The sequence below is a fragment of the Ctenopharyngodon idella genome, chromosome 2, assembly GCF_019924925.1.
Source record: "Ctenopharyngodon idella isolate HZGC_01 chromosome 2, HZGC01, whole genome shotgun sequence".
Classification (NCBI taxonomy): Eukaryota; Metazoa; Chordata; class Actinopteri; order Cypriniformes; family Xenocyprididae; genus Ctenopharyngodon; species Ctenopharyngodon idella.
In genome coordinates this window covers 31,388,206-31,405,030 of record NC_067221.1, presented here as the reverse complement: position 1 = coordinate 31,405,030, position 16,825 = coordinate 31,388,206, and positions in this window count along the sequence as shown.

The window sequence follows — 16,825 nt, the reverse complement described above, 5'->3', positions numbered from 1 at the left end:
ACAGAACTATGTGGCCTGTCATTCAGACAAAATGAATGACTTTAGCATGATGTCACAAGAAGCCTTCTTTATGTTTCCATATGATTCCATCAGCGAAGCTCCACTGATTCCAAGAACCTATAAGTTTCTATGATGTCATGTAAAGTTCTAAGGTTCTTTACAAATCCATGTTCTGGTGATTGATGTCTAGAGTTAAAACACTGATCCGAAGAACCTATAATAGGCCTTAAAGCAAGTCAAGAAATGTATACAGCAAATGATTCTTGATAAGACTAAATCAAAGGTGCAGCAAAGAAGCATGCATTTTTATTTGAAAGAAGTCTCTTATGTTTACCATTTATTTGATCAAAAATACAGTAAAACAAGTAATGTGATTTTTTTTTTATTATAAATTAAAATAACTGTTTTCTATGTGAATATATTTTAAAATGTAATTTATTCCTGTGATCAAGCTGAATTTTCAGCATCATTATTCCAGTCTTCAATGTCACATGATCATTCAGAAAACATTCTAATAGGTTGGTTTGTTGCTAAATAAACATTTCTGATTATTATCAATGTTGAAACAGTTTTTGCAAAAACCATGATACATTTTTTTTTTTCAGGATTCTTTAATAAATAGAAAGTTTTAAAAAACAGCATTTATGTAAAATAGAATTCTTTTGTCACATTACAAATATTTTTACTGTCACTTTTGATAAATTTATTGTGTCATCCCTAAAAAAAGTATTAATTTCCCAAGTAATAATAATAATAATAATAATAATAATAATCTTAAAGGCCCCAAAACTTTGAATAGTAGTGTACATGAATGTAATGCCATAAAACTCAGAAGGTTGCCAAATCTTCAATACATATCAACAACATAAACGTCCCTGACACTCACTTTAATTAATGCACAGGGACAAAAAGTCATGCAATATAAGTCTACGATGACTTGCTTGATTGGCGGCTACAAGTGGCAGGAATCTCCTTCAAATTGTCAGTGGCAGATAGTTTATGCTGACAGCTGCTGTTTGTGAGCTGAACCTCCTCTCTTATTGAAACAGGAAGTTGGGTGGCTCATATCAAAGGCTTTATCCTTTTTTTTTAAAGGCCAGTAGCATAGTTCAAGTCACAACAATGACTGTGATTTCCTACTCACTTTTGCTATTGACATGCAGGTGGGAGGGACATTCTCATTCTAGAACTCATCTGATTGGACAAAAGATAGTATGACCACACACAGCTCTTCCATGGTTTAGGAAAATGTAAGTCTTCCTAATATTTTCTTATGTGCAACACATAAGCCTATCCAGCATATAATAAAAGAGAAAAGACATGATTTGTTATCTGTCCTCTGTCCCGCAGAGCCTCAGGCAGAGGAGAGACCTGCAGCACCTCACTCATCCCTCTTTCACTCCTGAATCATAAACACACATCTCTTCTACCTGTGAAATATTAGCGGCCCCGCTGACAGTGCGCTCTAATGGATCACCTCACACTTGACGACAGAGAACTTTATTTATGGCTTTTGTCTGTCAGTCACTCTCTCTCTCCACACCTCGCAGTGAAGGCGGGGGAGACAGTTGGATGACCCCTGGGCTGTCAGCAGTCTGGGATTCTTTAGGAGCATAAGCCCTTACACACACACACACACACACACACACACACACACACACACGGTTAAACTCTGGGGAAATTTGAAACCGTTTATTAGAAACACTTTGCACCCTTCAAGAACACTGGAGCCACCATAAATAATGACACCAGTAGAGCTACAGACGTACATACGTGTGTGTGTGTGTGTGTGTGTGTGTGTGTGTGTGTGTGTGTGTGTGTGTGTGTGATTGATATGGTCTGCATGAGTTGGGTAGTGTAAGAGATTTGGATGTCAAAGGTGATTTTTGGTGACTTTATTAGGTGACTTTATTAATTTAATTTGGGGACTTTATTAGGTGACTTTATTAATTTAAAGTGTAATAATATTTGACTATATTACTGTTTTACTGTTTTTTCGGGTTTTTTTTTTTTTTTTTTTATCAAATAAACACAGCCTTGGTGAGCAGAGGAGACTTCCGTCAAAAACATTTAAATCTTCCCGACCACAAACATTATAACAGTTGTAAATTTGTATATTGTAAAAATCTACCAGAATATTTGTCACTTTAAAGTTGGAATGAAACTGAAGTTGTGATTGTATTTTCTTCCTCATTGTGACGTATATCCAAGTGAAACGGCTTCTGGAATGAGAGAGAGAGAAAAAAAATGTAGGGCGGGGTTTGTTTTCATCTTTCAGGAATTGATTGAATCATGAAGTTGGGCGTTGCTAACTAAATGGAGGCAGATCTGAATGGCAGTTTGAAGTCAGTTGTGGAAGATATTTAGCCTTACCCTCCGCGAAGACACATGTCATGAATTAACAAAATTATAAAAAAAAAAAAAAAAAAAAAAAAATTCAAGCTGCAAGCAGCATTTACCAGGGTTCAAGCATTTAAGGCCTTTAAGCACATAAAAAGGTATTATATTTTATTCAGCAAGCATGTAAACACTTAGATCATAGATGGAAAAGACCATTTACAGCCAATAGAGGCAATTTAGTAAGGAAAAATATGGTTTTTAAAGGTTTCTTGACAGTTATAGCAACAACTATTGCCCGATCTCCACCACTTTTTTGGGGGTGTCCTCAGAGTGTTCCCACGTATGTTCTCACATATGTGTGTTAATTTTGGTGAAAATATCTAATTTCGTTTTGAAGCTATAGATACTTATTTATATGAGAGCATAAAATATGACCCAAGTCTTTGATTGGATTTTTTTGCCACTTCCTATCAAAATTTTGACATTTGGGCTCTCATATTTAGTTAATCAGCTTAGGTTTCGTGTTTCCTACGCTGGTTTCGTCTCGATCAGACTCGATCGGTTTTTAACAGTTATAGCGCCACCTATGGTCCGATCTCCATAAAAATTGGCATGCTTTTTTAGAGTCATTTGCTGCATGTGCTCACTTAATTTCGTGAAGTTCTGAGTTTTCCTTTCAGCTTTATAGGCTTTTGGGTATATTTAGCCACGCTCATTTTCTAAATGACCCTGTTTTAGCCACCCAAAGGGTAAAGTTCAACTTTTTTGATAATTATTGATCTAGAGAGTCCAGAGAATTGTCCTGTACTGGTTTCGTTCCGATCGGGCAAAAAACCTAGGACTAGTTCGCAAAAGTAGGTTTTTCACATATTCGCGAATAATTAATGAACGATTTGATTGACAGCAATGGTTCTTGAGGCAAAGTTGTTCAACATGAGGAGATCTATCAAATGATATGATTATTGTGTGGATCTATGGAACACCACGTGATTACTGAGGCCTAAAACTTGTTAGCGCCAACTAGTGGCCGATTTCTTTTAAAATTCTTACAGACCTCTAGGAACATGAGTCGAACATGCCCATTGAGTTTCGTTCCTGTTGGCCTCCGTTAACCTTGCCTAATAGGCGCTCAAACTTCATTGGCCGATAGCGACCATGTTTTTTGAGATACGCCAATGTCCTCATAGACAATGTCCTCATAGACTATCCCCTTGGACCAAGACACTGCATGCCAAATTTCAAGCCCATACATACGGGAGCCGAGTTTGGTGCAAATATCTAATTTCTTTCTCGAGTTATAGCCATTTTAGTAAAAGTGGCTCTGCCCGCATCGTACGTTTTGGCACCCCTTAGCGACCATGAACCAAAATTTTGACCTTTTTTTGATAATTATTGATATTCAGACTCCAGAGAACATTTCTGCACTGGTTTGGTTCTGATCGGGTCAAAAACCAAGGACTAGTTCGCAAAAGTAGGTTTTTCAAAAAACCCAAAATACCCGAAAATTTCACTAGCGTGAGACATCTTGTCTGCCTTTAGCCAATGATTCCAACGATATAAGACACTTGAGCCTGGGCCTAACGGTTCAGGAGTTATGAGCCATTTCGTACTTTTGACCGCTGTAGCACCCCCGTCAGGCCGATCGGGGCGAGCCTTGGTGATGCTGTAGGCGGTATGAGTACTACCAGCCCTCAAAGTTTCAAGTCTCTACGACTTACGGTTTGGTCTGCCCGATCACTTTTAGGGGAGAATGCTGATCCTTGGAAAATTTAACAATTACAATAGGGTTTCAGCGCTACGCGCTTGAACCCCTACTGATGATGATGTACACGGATAATAATTTATAATAAGTACTGCAACATTCTGTAAAAAAGAATTTGATTTTGACTTCATGGTGACTCAGGGAGTGATACCAATTTACAAACATTTTACTGTAGTAGCTATAACTGTTAACTACATTTGTACATTTTTCTCAAGAGTTTTTGAGTTGTGTTTGCCTGTGTTTTACATGTCAACAATTTATTGGTTAAGACTGTGCCGATTGCCTATACAATACTAACCGCTAGCCCTAACCTACATCCTAATCTTAACCTCAGTATAGCAATGGTCACATTACTGTTGTCATGATTTGATCCAGCCGTGATGTTTCTGACATTAGGCTTGTTCGGCTTCATACAGCGCTGCACAGACTGATCGGCGGCTGACTTGAAGCAGTGCATGCCGGTTAGAAATTTTGTCCGACTTGAGACAGCACTGACGGCATGTGACTGTGAGGAATGGAATCAAAGTACCGCGAGAGCGATTCGAGAGCAGCCGGCTGATTCATTCTGCGCAGCATCTCAAGAGCGGCTGCACAAGCTCTGATGACAACACGGCTGTTTCACGATTGGCCAGATTCACCGCACGTGTGTTCCGTGTTTGTTCTGAAAACTTCAGTTCCACTAATGCTCACAAATCAGTATTTTTATAACAGTTAAAGCTCTTTTCATGTAGTTGCAATGTTATATTGTGTCATGCATAAAAAAAAACGTAGACCCCACTACATTGGTATTTAAATAATGTATGCATATGTTGAACTTTATTCTTATAAAAACAGACACTGTAAGCAGTATATAAAGTATTGAATGAAAATGTCTCTGAAACATTTGTGTATTAGTCAAATATTACATTAATTACACTTCAGTTGTGATAAAGTATGCAAATGCAGCGCAAACGTCACTATGGGAAGCATAAGTGTTCGACTTCACATCGCCGTTTTCAGCTCCTCCCCGCCTGCACGTGGCTACTCTCGCCGATCGGTTACGTCCAGCCGCAGCCGATGTCAAACACACCTATTTCTTTGCTTGACAGGTGACTGAGTGATTTATGAAATCAGATGAGGGGCGGGATTTGCACTTAACTGGTTTAAAATCATGCAATCATGCAACACACAAAAAAGTGCACAACAATTGATATTAGTTGCATAGGGTTAGGGGTATGTAATTAATCTGTACACTACTTTGCATATAATATAAATAAAATTTATTAAAGAGGACATATTATGCTTTTTTCCATGTTCGTCTTTCTTTAGTGTGTAATGTTGATGTTTAAGCATGAAAAAGGTCTGAAAAGTTCCAAAGCACAAAGTCACTCCAAAGGGAGTCATTAGTGCACACTGTTTTTGAACTCCCTGAAAAGACTCCATTGTAGTCTTGAGTTTTCTTCCGAATACGTCACAATATTCCTCATTAAAATAATTCCGCTCAAGGCATACGCAAAATAAAGGGGCGGTGCCTGGTTGAGTTAGTTAGTAGTGTGTTGAAACTCAAGGTTATGGAAAGGGGTTGGACATTTCACAAACACACTCAAAGCGCTTGACTAATCACAAAACACTGGTCCAGCTGACCAATCAGAGCACATTGTGCTTTTCAGAAGAAGGGGCTTTATAGAGTTCAGTCACACCAACACAATTCAGTGGAACTTGCTACCATAGTTGGCTAATAATTCTTTTGGGAAACAATGTCAAATATGGGAAAGATTCTAGTAGAGCCCAAAAACTAAATCAGGACTTTGTAAAAGGGCATAATAGGCCCTCTTTAAATGATTTCTCTTACATGTTAAAATGACTATGCCACAAGAGTACAGGCTTTGCAAAAATGTGTGTAGATAAATGTAATTTTCAACTAAGCTTAGACATAGAAAACACACACACACACACACACACACACACACACAGGTTTGTTTTGCTATCTTAGTGAGGACTTTCCATAGGCGTAATGGTTTTTATACTGTACAAACTGTACATTCTATCACCCTACACTACCCCTACCCCTAAACCTACCCATCACAGGAAACATTCTGCATTTTTAAATTTTTATTAAAACATTGTTTAGTATGTTTTTAAAGCTATTTTAAATATGAGGACTCATGAATTGTCCTCATAAAACATGTTTACATCGTAATACCAGTGTAATTACCCATGTCATTATACAAATTTGTGTCCTCATAAATCATGAAAACAAGCACACACACACACACACACACACACACACACTCACTCTCTCTCTCTCTCTCTCTCTGTCTCTCTCTGTCTCTCTCTCTATCTCTCTCTCTCTGTCTTTCTCACACACACAAACACACACACACACACACACACACACACACACACACACACACACACACACACACACACACACACACACACACACACACACACCCTTCAGGGAATCCCCTTTTATAACAAGGGTGAATTCCTCCAAACATCTGAAGATGAATTAACAGTAAATGGCTTGAGTAAAGCTACTTTTCTCTCATAATGCTCTTGTCTCAGCAGTGCACCAACATTTAAGTCAAGACAAAGTGTTCGACTCTGACAACTGATCCAAAACGTTGCCTGACAAGATTACTCACCTTATTATCAACTTAACTCTTTATAAATGCCAAACCGTCCACAATTACGGCTTTCATTTCACATGAATCTCAAAAGCACACACGTTTTTTTTTTTTTTTTTTTTTTTTTTTTGCTAACGTTGCATGTTGTTGCAATTTTGGGCACCATTAGAAGCAGATTGAGCAGCTGCTGGTAGGAAAAGTGACTGGCTTTTGTGGTGGGACCCTGCTGGGTGTAATAATGTCTCTGGGTGCTGCAGGCAGACGGTGGGTGTGCTGGTTTAACCCAGCAGAGGTTACGCCCTCTGCTTTAATTAGTACCAGACCAGTCACCTGATGGAGGTCACCGCTTCAAGTGGTTGTGATTTGGATGAAACTAGCGTCTGGTTTGGATCTGGCAGAGGGGTTAGAGGTGAGAGGGTGAATTTACATAGATTAAGAGAAAAGGCTTTGTGTACGGGAGGGCTGAAGCGGATAGAAAAAGCTTCAGATGACACTGCGAACAGCTGGATGCCAATGAAGATGAGTTCAGAGGTTCACACAAATACATGTGTTCAGATGAAGTCTTCTCTGTGCAATTCTATTGCTTTTTATATATAATTCTATATAATTCACATTTATGTATTTACAAGGTTGCTTCTCTACATGTATCCTATTCGTTTGATGTTTGTTTGTTTTTGTTTTTTTCTTTTCTTTTCTTTACTGAATCATTATTAAGTCACCAGAGGACATATGTTACACTGATTCTTCCATGGGGATTAATACTATTATTCAGCAAGGATGCATTAAAGTGATCAAAAAGTGACAGTAAAGACATTTATAATGTTAAAAAAAATTATATTTCAAATTAACACTGTCCTTTTGAACTTTCTATTCTCAAATAATCCTGAAAAAAGTGTTACAGTTTCCCCCAAAATATTAAGCACAACCGATTTTTAATCAAATAAATGTAGCTTTGGTGAGCAAAAAACTTTTAAAAATCAAACTTTTGAAGTTGTACACATACTGAAGCACATTTTTATCTTATATAACAGTGACAACAGTAATATTATTAAAGACAACAATGTTCAATAATTGATTATAATTTTTTTATAAAAATAAAAATGAAAATAAACAATTATTCTGGCAAATAAGCAACATGTTCTCCAACCAATACGCCTATATAGGTCGTGTGTCACTTCCCTGAAATAGGAGTGTTTACTAAAGTTGCGCCCCTATCGACAACAGGACACTTTCATTTTAATTCATGAAATACGACCCATAGGAGCGTTTGTTAAAGTTGCGCCCCTATGGACAACAGGACACTTTCATTTTAATGCATTGTTCCCTTTTATCTGTGTCATATTTCAGGTTTTGCGTAGCTCAATTTGCAGAGCATTGCAATATACTGTATAACAATATGCAATCATGTACTCATAAAGTGTATACGCACTATAAATCACTAACGGTAGGTTTAGGGGTGGGGAGGGTTGGGGTGGGTGTAGTCGTTAATAAAAAAATGAGTTTTGCTAAATGGAAATAGGACAAATGGTGTAAAAAGTCCACACATTGCATTTAAATGAACACGCGTTTTGATTGGTAACGACAGTCATATGTCATTTCATGACGACGACACTGTCATTAGAGGGCACATGACTTTAAAATGTAAATATAGGTTGTAATAAGGTGCTTGAAAAATGACCTATAGGGTCGTTTTTTTGGAGGACAGTCTAATTATTCTGGGGTGTGTTTCCCAAAAGCATTGTTAGTCAACTATGGTCACAAGTTCCACTGAATTGTGTTGGTAATGACGGAACTTGCGACCACAGTTGACTTCAGGAAACGCACCCCAAATCGGTCATGACCTCTAAACTGACCACTGTTTCAATCAGCGTCCTTCACTGCTGTATTAATATCATGTATCACTCAGTGGCCTCTTTCCTCTCACATAATAAATCATTATTTTAAATCCATTTATTTTAGATGTAATAAGTGAAGTTCCATACAGTTAGACAGTCATTATCACAATATAATTTATTTACATTATCTCTCAGCCTAACTCTATAGTGTATTGATGTGTGGTGCGTGTACACTGGCTTTGAATGTGACTCAATCCAATTTGAAGAAATACCTGTGTGATAATATATTTGCAGCCGCCACATTGAAATATGCCCTCATCAGGCTGTATTAAGCAGTGGAGCTTCTTTGGAGGATTTTTTTTTTTTTTTTTTTGGAAGTCCTCTAAATGCCCCCGTTTCTCTCAGCATAACCCCCCACCCCCCACCCTGAGCTCTAGGCTCTTTGAAGCCCCTCCACCTCCCACCACAAACACTGATGCTCAGGAAATGAAAAAAAAAGAGACATGCGGTCATAATCCTGCCTCAGTCCTGACTTTAAACACTTGTAAAGAGTGACAGGCTAAAACCTCTCCATGACTCCATGTCCACCTAACCGAATATGATGGAGATTAATAAAGCCGTTTGGAGGCAGAAAGGGTTTATTGGTCAGGACATGTATTTCATGTGGACATGTATTTTGTGTAGAACGTAAATAAATAAATAAAGGCATGCATATTGTTGTTATTCTGAGCGGTAGGAAAACTTTTTTTTTTGTTATTTGTGTAGTTTGAGTGGTTTTGTTCTTAATGTGTATATAATTCTAAAATTGCTAAAATACAATTATCATTGCTGTTCCTCGAATCAAATTCCTTGTAGTGGAGTGGAGATGTGATCAGACTTACAGTGTTAACGTGAATGAAAAAGAAAAGAAAAGAAAAGAAAAGAAAAGAAAAGAAAAGAAAAGAAAAGAAAAGAAAAGAAAAGAAAAAGTAATAAACAAATCACCTAGTAGTCAACTACTAGAAACACACAGTAACATTCAAATTTTCATCATAAAATGTTTAAGTTTGAATTAATATAAAATATTAACATGATCATACATGGTAAATAAAATACCATTTTAAATCGATCAGTACTAACACAGAAGAAAATGTGGGTCTCCTTGTGCACACACATACAGTAAGTGCATCTCTGTTTGGTTGAGACCGGCTCTTGCCCTCTCTAAGAGTGACACTTTATAATCAGCGTTTGCCACAGGCAGCTTTCCGACAGATTGTGTCAGCTTGTATCGAGAGAAAGAAACTCAGTGGAGTGTGAAACAGCAGCCTGAAAGCATCTCCTGGAACATATTTTATCTGAACGCCGGCGTGTCTGGGCACACAACAAACTCCAGCCGTGGTGAATGGGGACTGTTAAAATCACCTGAGGTTTGCTGGACTTGAACTGCTCTCACTGGAAATGAATCCACACTGGCTGCTGTGAGGTCATCATTACTCATACGATATCATCGTCATCTGTACGACTGCATTTAGACACAGAAGTAGCTTTACTTTTTTCTTTTTTTTTTGGATACACTTTATTTTATGGTGACATTGTTACAGTGTAATTACACAAATAAGTACTTAGTAATAATTATTAACTACATGCACTTACTATATGATTAAGGTTAGGTTTAGGGTTAGTTACTTGTAATTATGCACAATTTACTGTTATTACTATAGTAAGTACATGTAATGTGCAACTGTTATCTTAAAATAATGTGTTACCTTAAAAAAAAAAAAAAAAAAAAAAAAAGTTTATCGAATTTACCTGGCATCAGAACAGATCAAATTCTAATGAAATAGAATATTTATTTTATTTTTATTTATTTTAAAAGGGTGATGAATTACTCTTCTTACCTTAATACATGGTTAATTATCCTTTTACATTATTATGGATTTTTAAATTAAGGATGGCTAAAATAACAACACTGATCATAAATCTCTCTCTCAAATCTCGCTTTTTTTTTTTTTATGAGAGCTCTCCCTATCAAACTTTCAACTATTAAATGATAACAGCAATATAGCATCTAAATAAATAAATACCTACATACATATGAAAAAGATTGACATTCTGTTATATGTTCATAAAATGTATCTGCCAGTTTAATACTGTAAATCTTACTCAAATAATTGCCCCTCTCTCTCTCTCTCACACACACACACACACACACACACACACACACACACACACACACACACACACACACACACACACACACAGGCAGTGTATGTGAAGTACAGTTGCAGCTGATGAGGCCTGTGTTGTGTCCATGCGACAGGAGCGCGGCGACACCTTCCACTGATGGAGAGCTGGACATTAACCAGCTGCGCTCATGTGGATTTAGCTTCCGCATGAGGAGACGTTCAGGTCCGTTGATGGCAGTTGACGAGGCTCAATAAAAGAAACAAATTAGCATGGCTCAGTTAGGACGGACCTCATTCACATCAACATTATTTGTGGCATGACCACTGCACCATCATGTGCACCTCCTGCTGTAATATGATGCTCCAATTTATTTGCATACAAGCACAAAGAATTTATTACCTTCTTGTTTTACAGGTGAGATTAGTGACATTTATTCTGGACATTATAATCTGTACTATAATTTAAGTGACATACTATGTGTACACATACCAGTCGATTGTTAAATTTGAATGAATTATAAAAGCCAGAAGTGCTACTATTGCTGAACTGAGTTAAGTGATCCGGCTCACAACAAATAGTAAAACCAGAAATATACTATATATTGTGAAGCAGCCAACAGTTGAACGAAATGGCTCAATAAATATATTAAATAATGAACATTTAAAAACAAAGATACAGTAGGCTTGTGTGTGGAGGTTAGATTTGGAGATAAAGGTATAGGGTTAGAGGATATATGAAGATGGTAAAGGGTTACACTTTATTTCGATGGTCAACTTTTGACATTCTACTAACTGTAAGTAACTTTGCAACTACATGTCAGCTAACTCTCATTAGTAGATTTTAAGGTTAAGGTTAAGTGTTAAGGCTCAGGCTAGTAGAATAAGTTAGCATGCACTTGTGAAGTTACTTATAGTCAGTAGAATGTCTGTTGAGGACCATCAAAATAAAGTGTTAGCAGGTTATTTTGATTAAGCAGACAGTCTACTAATAGTTAGTGTCTAAATTGGACTAGTGAAATAAAATGTTACCTGGTAAAAATACACATGTATAGAATGACAAAGTCACAAACATGAGAAATGATTTTCATATACTGTAGCTAAAAACAAAAACAAAAAACATGTACACATTCAATGCTAGCATCTACACTAGCAAGACCATCGGCCCGTTCTAAAAATAAATGTGGTAATTTCTCTCTAGACTGCTTTCCCTCAACATTTCTCGCTGTTTTATTTTCACCACCTACCCCGTAATGACAAAAATGCCCACCACTCCGGCCTGGTTGACTTCGCGTAATTTTTTTGTGGCTAAATCCATCGTCCCTGCTTTATGTCAACACACGGCTTGCCTAAAAGCCCCCTGAGCGCTGCACGTAATAGTACGTGGCCCGAAGCGCACTCAAAATCGCTCTCTCTGAGAAGAACCTTGCAGAGAGAAGGCTGAGAAAAAGAAAAATGTTAATATTAGCGGCTAAAAACAACGGCCCCCTGTGACATGCTGTGCTGGGAGTCTTGTCACAGATTGAGGCAGTTAGCCGCTAACCTAAAACCACTGCCGCTCTGGACGAAAACACCTGCTCGAAGTCCTGCGGCTTAATAATCTATCTCAGCTGTATGCTCCACTTTTATCTCACTGGGTTCACTATGTTCTCATAAAGAAGTCTTTGTGTCTGATTTGTGGGTTCATCAGCCACCAGTAAGCAATATGAAGAGGGTTTTCTCATTGCGGCTCTTATGCCGTTCCCCTCTACTGTATTGTTTACGCATGAAATGAGGATATGTTTGAACAGGCTGCAGTTACCAGAGGTCAGACTCCTGCAAGGAAGACAGAGAGAGTCACATGAGTGAAAGACAGATGAGAATTACACCACACTATGTGCTGCTCGTACAGCTTTCTGATTCTTGTAAACAAATAATTCTTAGCAGAATTTCTGGTCCCACTTTATATTAAGTGTCTTTAACTTTCATTAACAACTTACATTGTACTTATTTTTTGATGTAAGTACATAGTAGTTAAGGCCACCTAAGTGGGACCGAATTTCCCAACATTTGCGATCATGCATGAATTATATGCTGCTGCCGTTATTCAAAAAATTTACTTCTTTCTTCACTAAATGCACATTTTACTTCAGTAAATATACAGGTGACACAAAGATTGCACAAAATGGGACAGTAGGCTGCTTTTTACAAAATTATGAGAGTGACTAAGACACACGGTCTGTTATGTTTGAGTTAGCATATATTTGTGTATTTTGTCTATATTTGTCTCAACTTTATCATCTTGATAAATCGATAAAACATTGATAAAACATTTTGAATTAAAAAATGTTTAAAATGACTAGTATTTGTAATAGGCATAACAATTACTAGTAATTACATAGTAAGTACATAATATTACTTTGATTCATTACTTTTTCATGCACAAAAATGTGAAATTTCTACTTCATTTCGAAAAAATTCTATTTATTTTTCTGTCATCTTCTATTAGTCACAACTAATGCTTGTAAAAGCACTCACTCTTGACTCTTGACACAATTTACACAGTTTAATGAAAAATACATTGTGTTATATTTAAAAATTAACTTATATACACTTTTTGAAAAAAAAAAAAAAAAAGAAAAAAAAATGTGGATAGAACACTGTAGGACCTTAGGGTTTTTGACTTGATTTTCAAAAACTCTTTATGCCAAAATGGTTCTCCTGTATACAGTATATACTGTCAGGAGAAATGTCTTAAATGATATATGCATAATAATTTAATGTTTAACAGTTTATTTATTTTTTAGAGATAAAGTATGTGTATGGGCTTTTTAATTCATACAATTTTATTAAAATTAATTACAACAAAATGAATTAATTAAAACTAAATCCATAAAATGATCCCATGACGGGAACCCCTTATATGAAGCGCATGACAGAGCCCTTTAAGATCTGTATACTGTAGAACCTTTTCTTATAAGAGTGTATAAAATTCCTTTGACATTATTGTTGAATTTTATGTGCTGATTATCAGTAAACATATTCTTACAGGTGGAGTATTGAAGTTTTTCCAAAGTTTCACTTCCAAAGTTTTTTGCTATACTGAGATCACATAATCAGCAATATCTTCCAATCCAGCAGTTGCAATGTGAGGTAATAAACAAAAATTCCAGACAAACTTTTTTTTGTGGGGACTTCAACCGATCAACCTGCAGTAATTGAACCACTATGCTCTCCAGAGCTGAAGGGGACAGCAGAGAGGTATATTGTTTATTTAAGAAGGTGAATAAGAGGCAGCAAAACATAATAATAATAATAATTAATTAGTGTAAGAAGAGTTTGCTACTTCAGGCATCTGGGATTTCTGAGTGTTTAACTTGGCACCTTTCACCAGGGCTGAAATTACTCTTGCCTCATGAAAGAGAATATTCTCATCTTATGCACCAGATCCAATTTGCAATTGTCATATATTTATTGTTATGGAAATCATCAAAGGTCAAGTTCGCTAGATTTTAAACCAACTTTTATTGTCCAGACACAGTTTTGTATATTCTGCTGTACAGATGTTAAGAAGTCTGTCCAGTCTTGAGGCTTTTCAAGTGCATGGACGGCGATTTGGGTTAAAATGACAATGACGTTAACAACGAAAATATCGACGCATTGGCTGAACATTCATACAAGAACACCAAAATAATTTGCTGTTTCTCACAAACACGAGCACACATACTTCCCTTTGTGTGCGCAGTGGGATGTGTTTTTGTAGATCATTTGACGGAGAAATATTTGAGCTGCATGAGTTCCTCTGTGATGTTCTGCCAAGAGGGAGTGGGGAGCTGTTGAGACCCTCCAAACAACTCTCAGTTCCCAGAATTCAGCAGGCCCCTGACGCCCACCATCGCTCCTGCTCGTAACAGCCAGGAGGAGGCCACTGATGTTTGGACAAATATCTGTGATACACTCCGGATCCTTTCATGCAGTACAACTGCGACATGACATCTCCATTATGATTTAGTGCTGTGGTTAAAGTTTGACCTTTTAAGATTTGTGTACAGCCCATTTTGCCAAAATCCCTGTTTTATTATTATTATTTGTTTTTATGCAAATGCTTCCCAAGCAGATGTTTTCTACGTTGTCTATGACCAAAACTGAGCTACAACAGAACAAAATATTTAAATAAATTTACTTTACATAGCCATTTTCAACTAGTCTATTTGCCATGCATGCTTAACTTGCTGTGTAACCCATTTAGAGTACTTCGATTAATCACCGCCGTCTGTTACTCTGAATAACTAAACCACATTTTTGAGGCAGAATGCTGTGAGTAAGTGTTTTTATCATTACATTCATCAAATGTTCTGGAGTATGATTAATATTGTCTTATCAAATGTTTCTAACTAGTTTTCTATACTGATTTATATTGTATCACGATAGCTTGGAAGAGACCTTTAGACCTTCCATCCTCTTTCTTTCTCTCTTGTTCATCTGGCCCATGCCTCACCCTGGTTCTGCCTCACTGCCATCCCAGAATGTGTGATGCATGCTGGGCCGTCCCCTGGGCGGTCAGGGGGCCATGTGTCTGCTCAAATGCCTACTGAGACACTCCTTATATGGCTGCCCTGAACTCCTCTCACCTCCGCAACTTTAGTACCATCATCATGAATCACTGCTAGTGACCAGTAACATCATAAATAGTAAGCACATATCTAAATGTATTGTTTTTAGCACAGCCACATATATAGTTAATTCAATGGCACAGGACAACTGTAAGTACTGTATAACTTAGCAAATTTTAAGGCAGCACTTCACGTAGGCTTTGCAGAAAAGGTAATCCCAGAACGCACTGAGACAAATTCTTCATTTGAACGTATCAATAAATTAGTTCTATGCGGTTAAATGTGTCTTTTTGTGCTTATTGGAGAATTGGGTAGAATTTTATTTTACAGTCCTGTTCACCATGTACGTACGATGTACTTATTACAGTAGTTACAATAACTGGGTAATAACTAGGTACTAACCCTGAACCTACCGCTAAACCTAGCCTTAGCCACCTGTAGTTTACCCCTTATATTACCCAGTATTTTTTTTTAGGTAAGTACACGTAAGTACATGTAGTGTAAAACACAGTGCAACCGAGAATTGACAGCTTACAATAGCAACATGTTAACGCCAAACTCTTTTGGAACCAGCTATGACTGTTAAGTGTTCCAAATGCTTCACTTTTGAAGTTCCATTTTAGCAGCCTATGTAGACAGTAGACAACGGGCAACTCACTTGGTTTTGGAATATAGCCACTGATCATCTGGTATCTCTCTTTTGGTCCCGGTTTCATGGTGAATAAAATGTTGTGTCTCTTGAATGATATTTAACTGATGACCTTCAAAAAGGCTGGATGAGTCCTAAGCTTTGTCAAGCATCATTTCTTTTCATCTTTCCTGTGCCTCTCATTACACTTTATATCTGCACTACAGACTGCACAAATATAGTCCACTAAGTTTCCTTTAAAAAAAGAAAGAAAGAAAGAAAGAAAGAAAGAAAGAAAGAAAGAAAAAGTTGATTTTGTTGCTCAGAACTTATCAGGAAAAATTTATTAAAGAAATTTATGATTTTATGCAAAATAATGAGGACAAGTTATTTAGAGACACAGAGCCACACAGATGGAGAAACACTTGATGCATGGGAGTTCAGCTCAATTCTAAGGAAGTGGTTGAAGCTTATTCCAAACTGTTTCTCATGTTTCACATACAAACTGAACTCGTCTGATTGATAGAAACAAATGAAGTGTGGGGTCAGGGTGATATAATAAACACACTTGTTTGTCCTCCATTGTTGGCTGTTTACTTCTGTAAAGACGCTTTACACATATTATTTTCCAAATTATTCTTAAAGGGGTCTTATTATTCTCTTTTACAAAGTCTTAAATTTGTTTTTGGGGTGTACTAGAATAGGTTTTTATGCTTGTGCCACATTGGTGAATGATGTCACGCAGATGGTGGAGTAATAATCCGTTTGAGATTGAATTAATGCTAGATTTTTTTGCTATAAATTATGGACATGGCATCTGAGGACTAATTCTCATTTTTCTCAGTTATTTTGCTTTATTTCCAGATTCAATGCAATCTCGTTCTTATGTATTAGAGC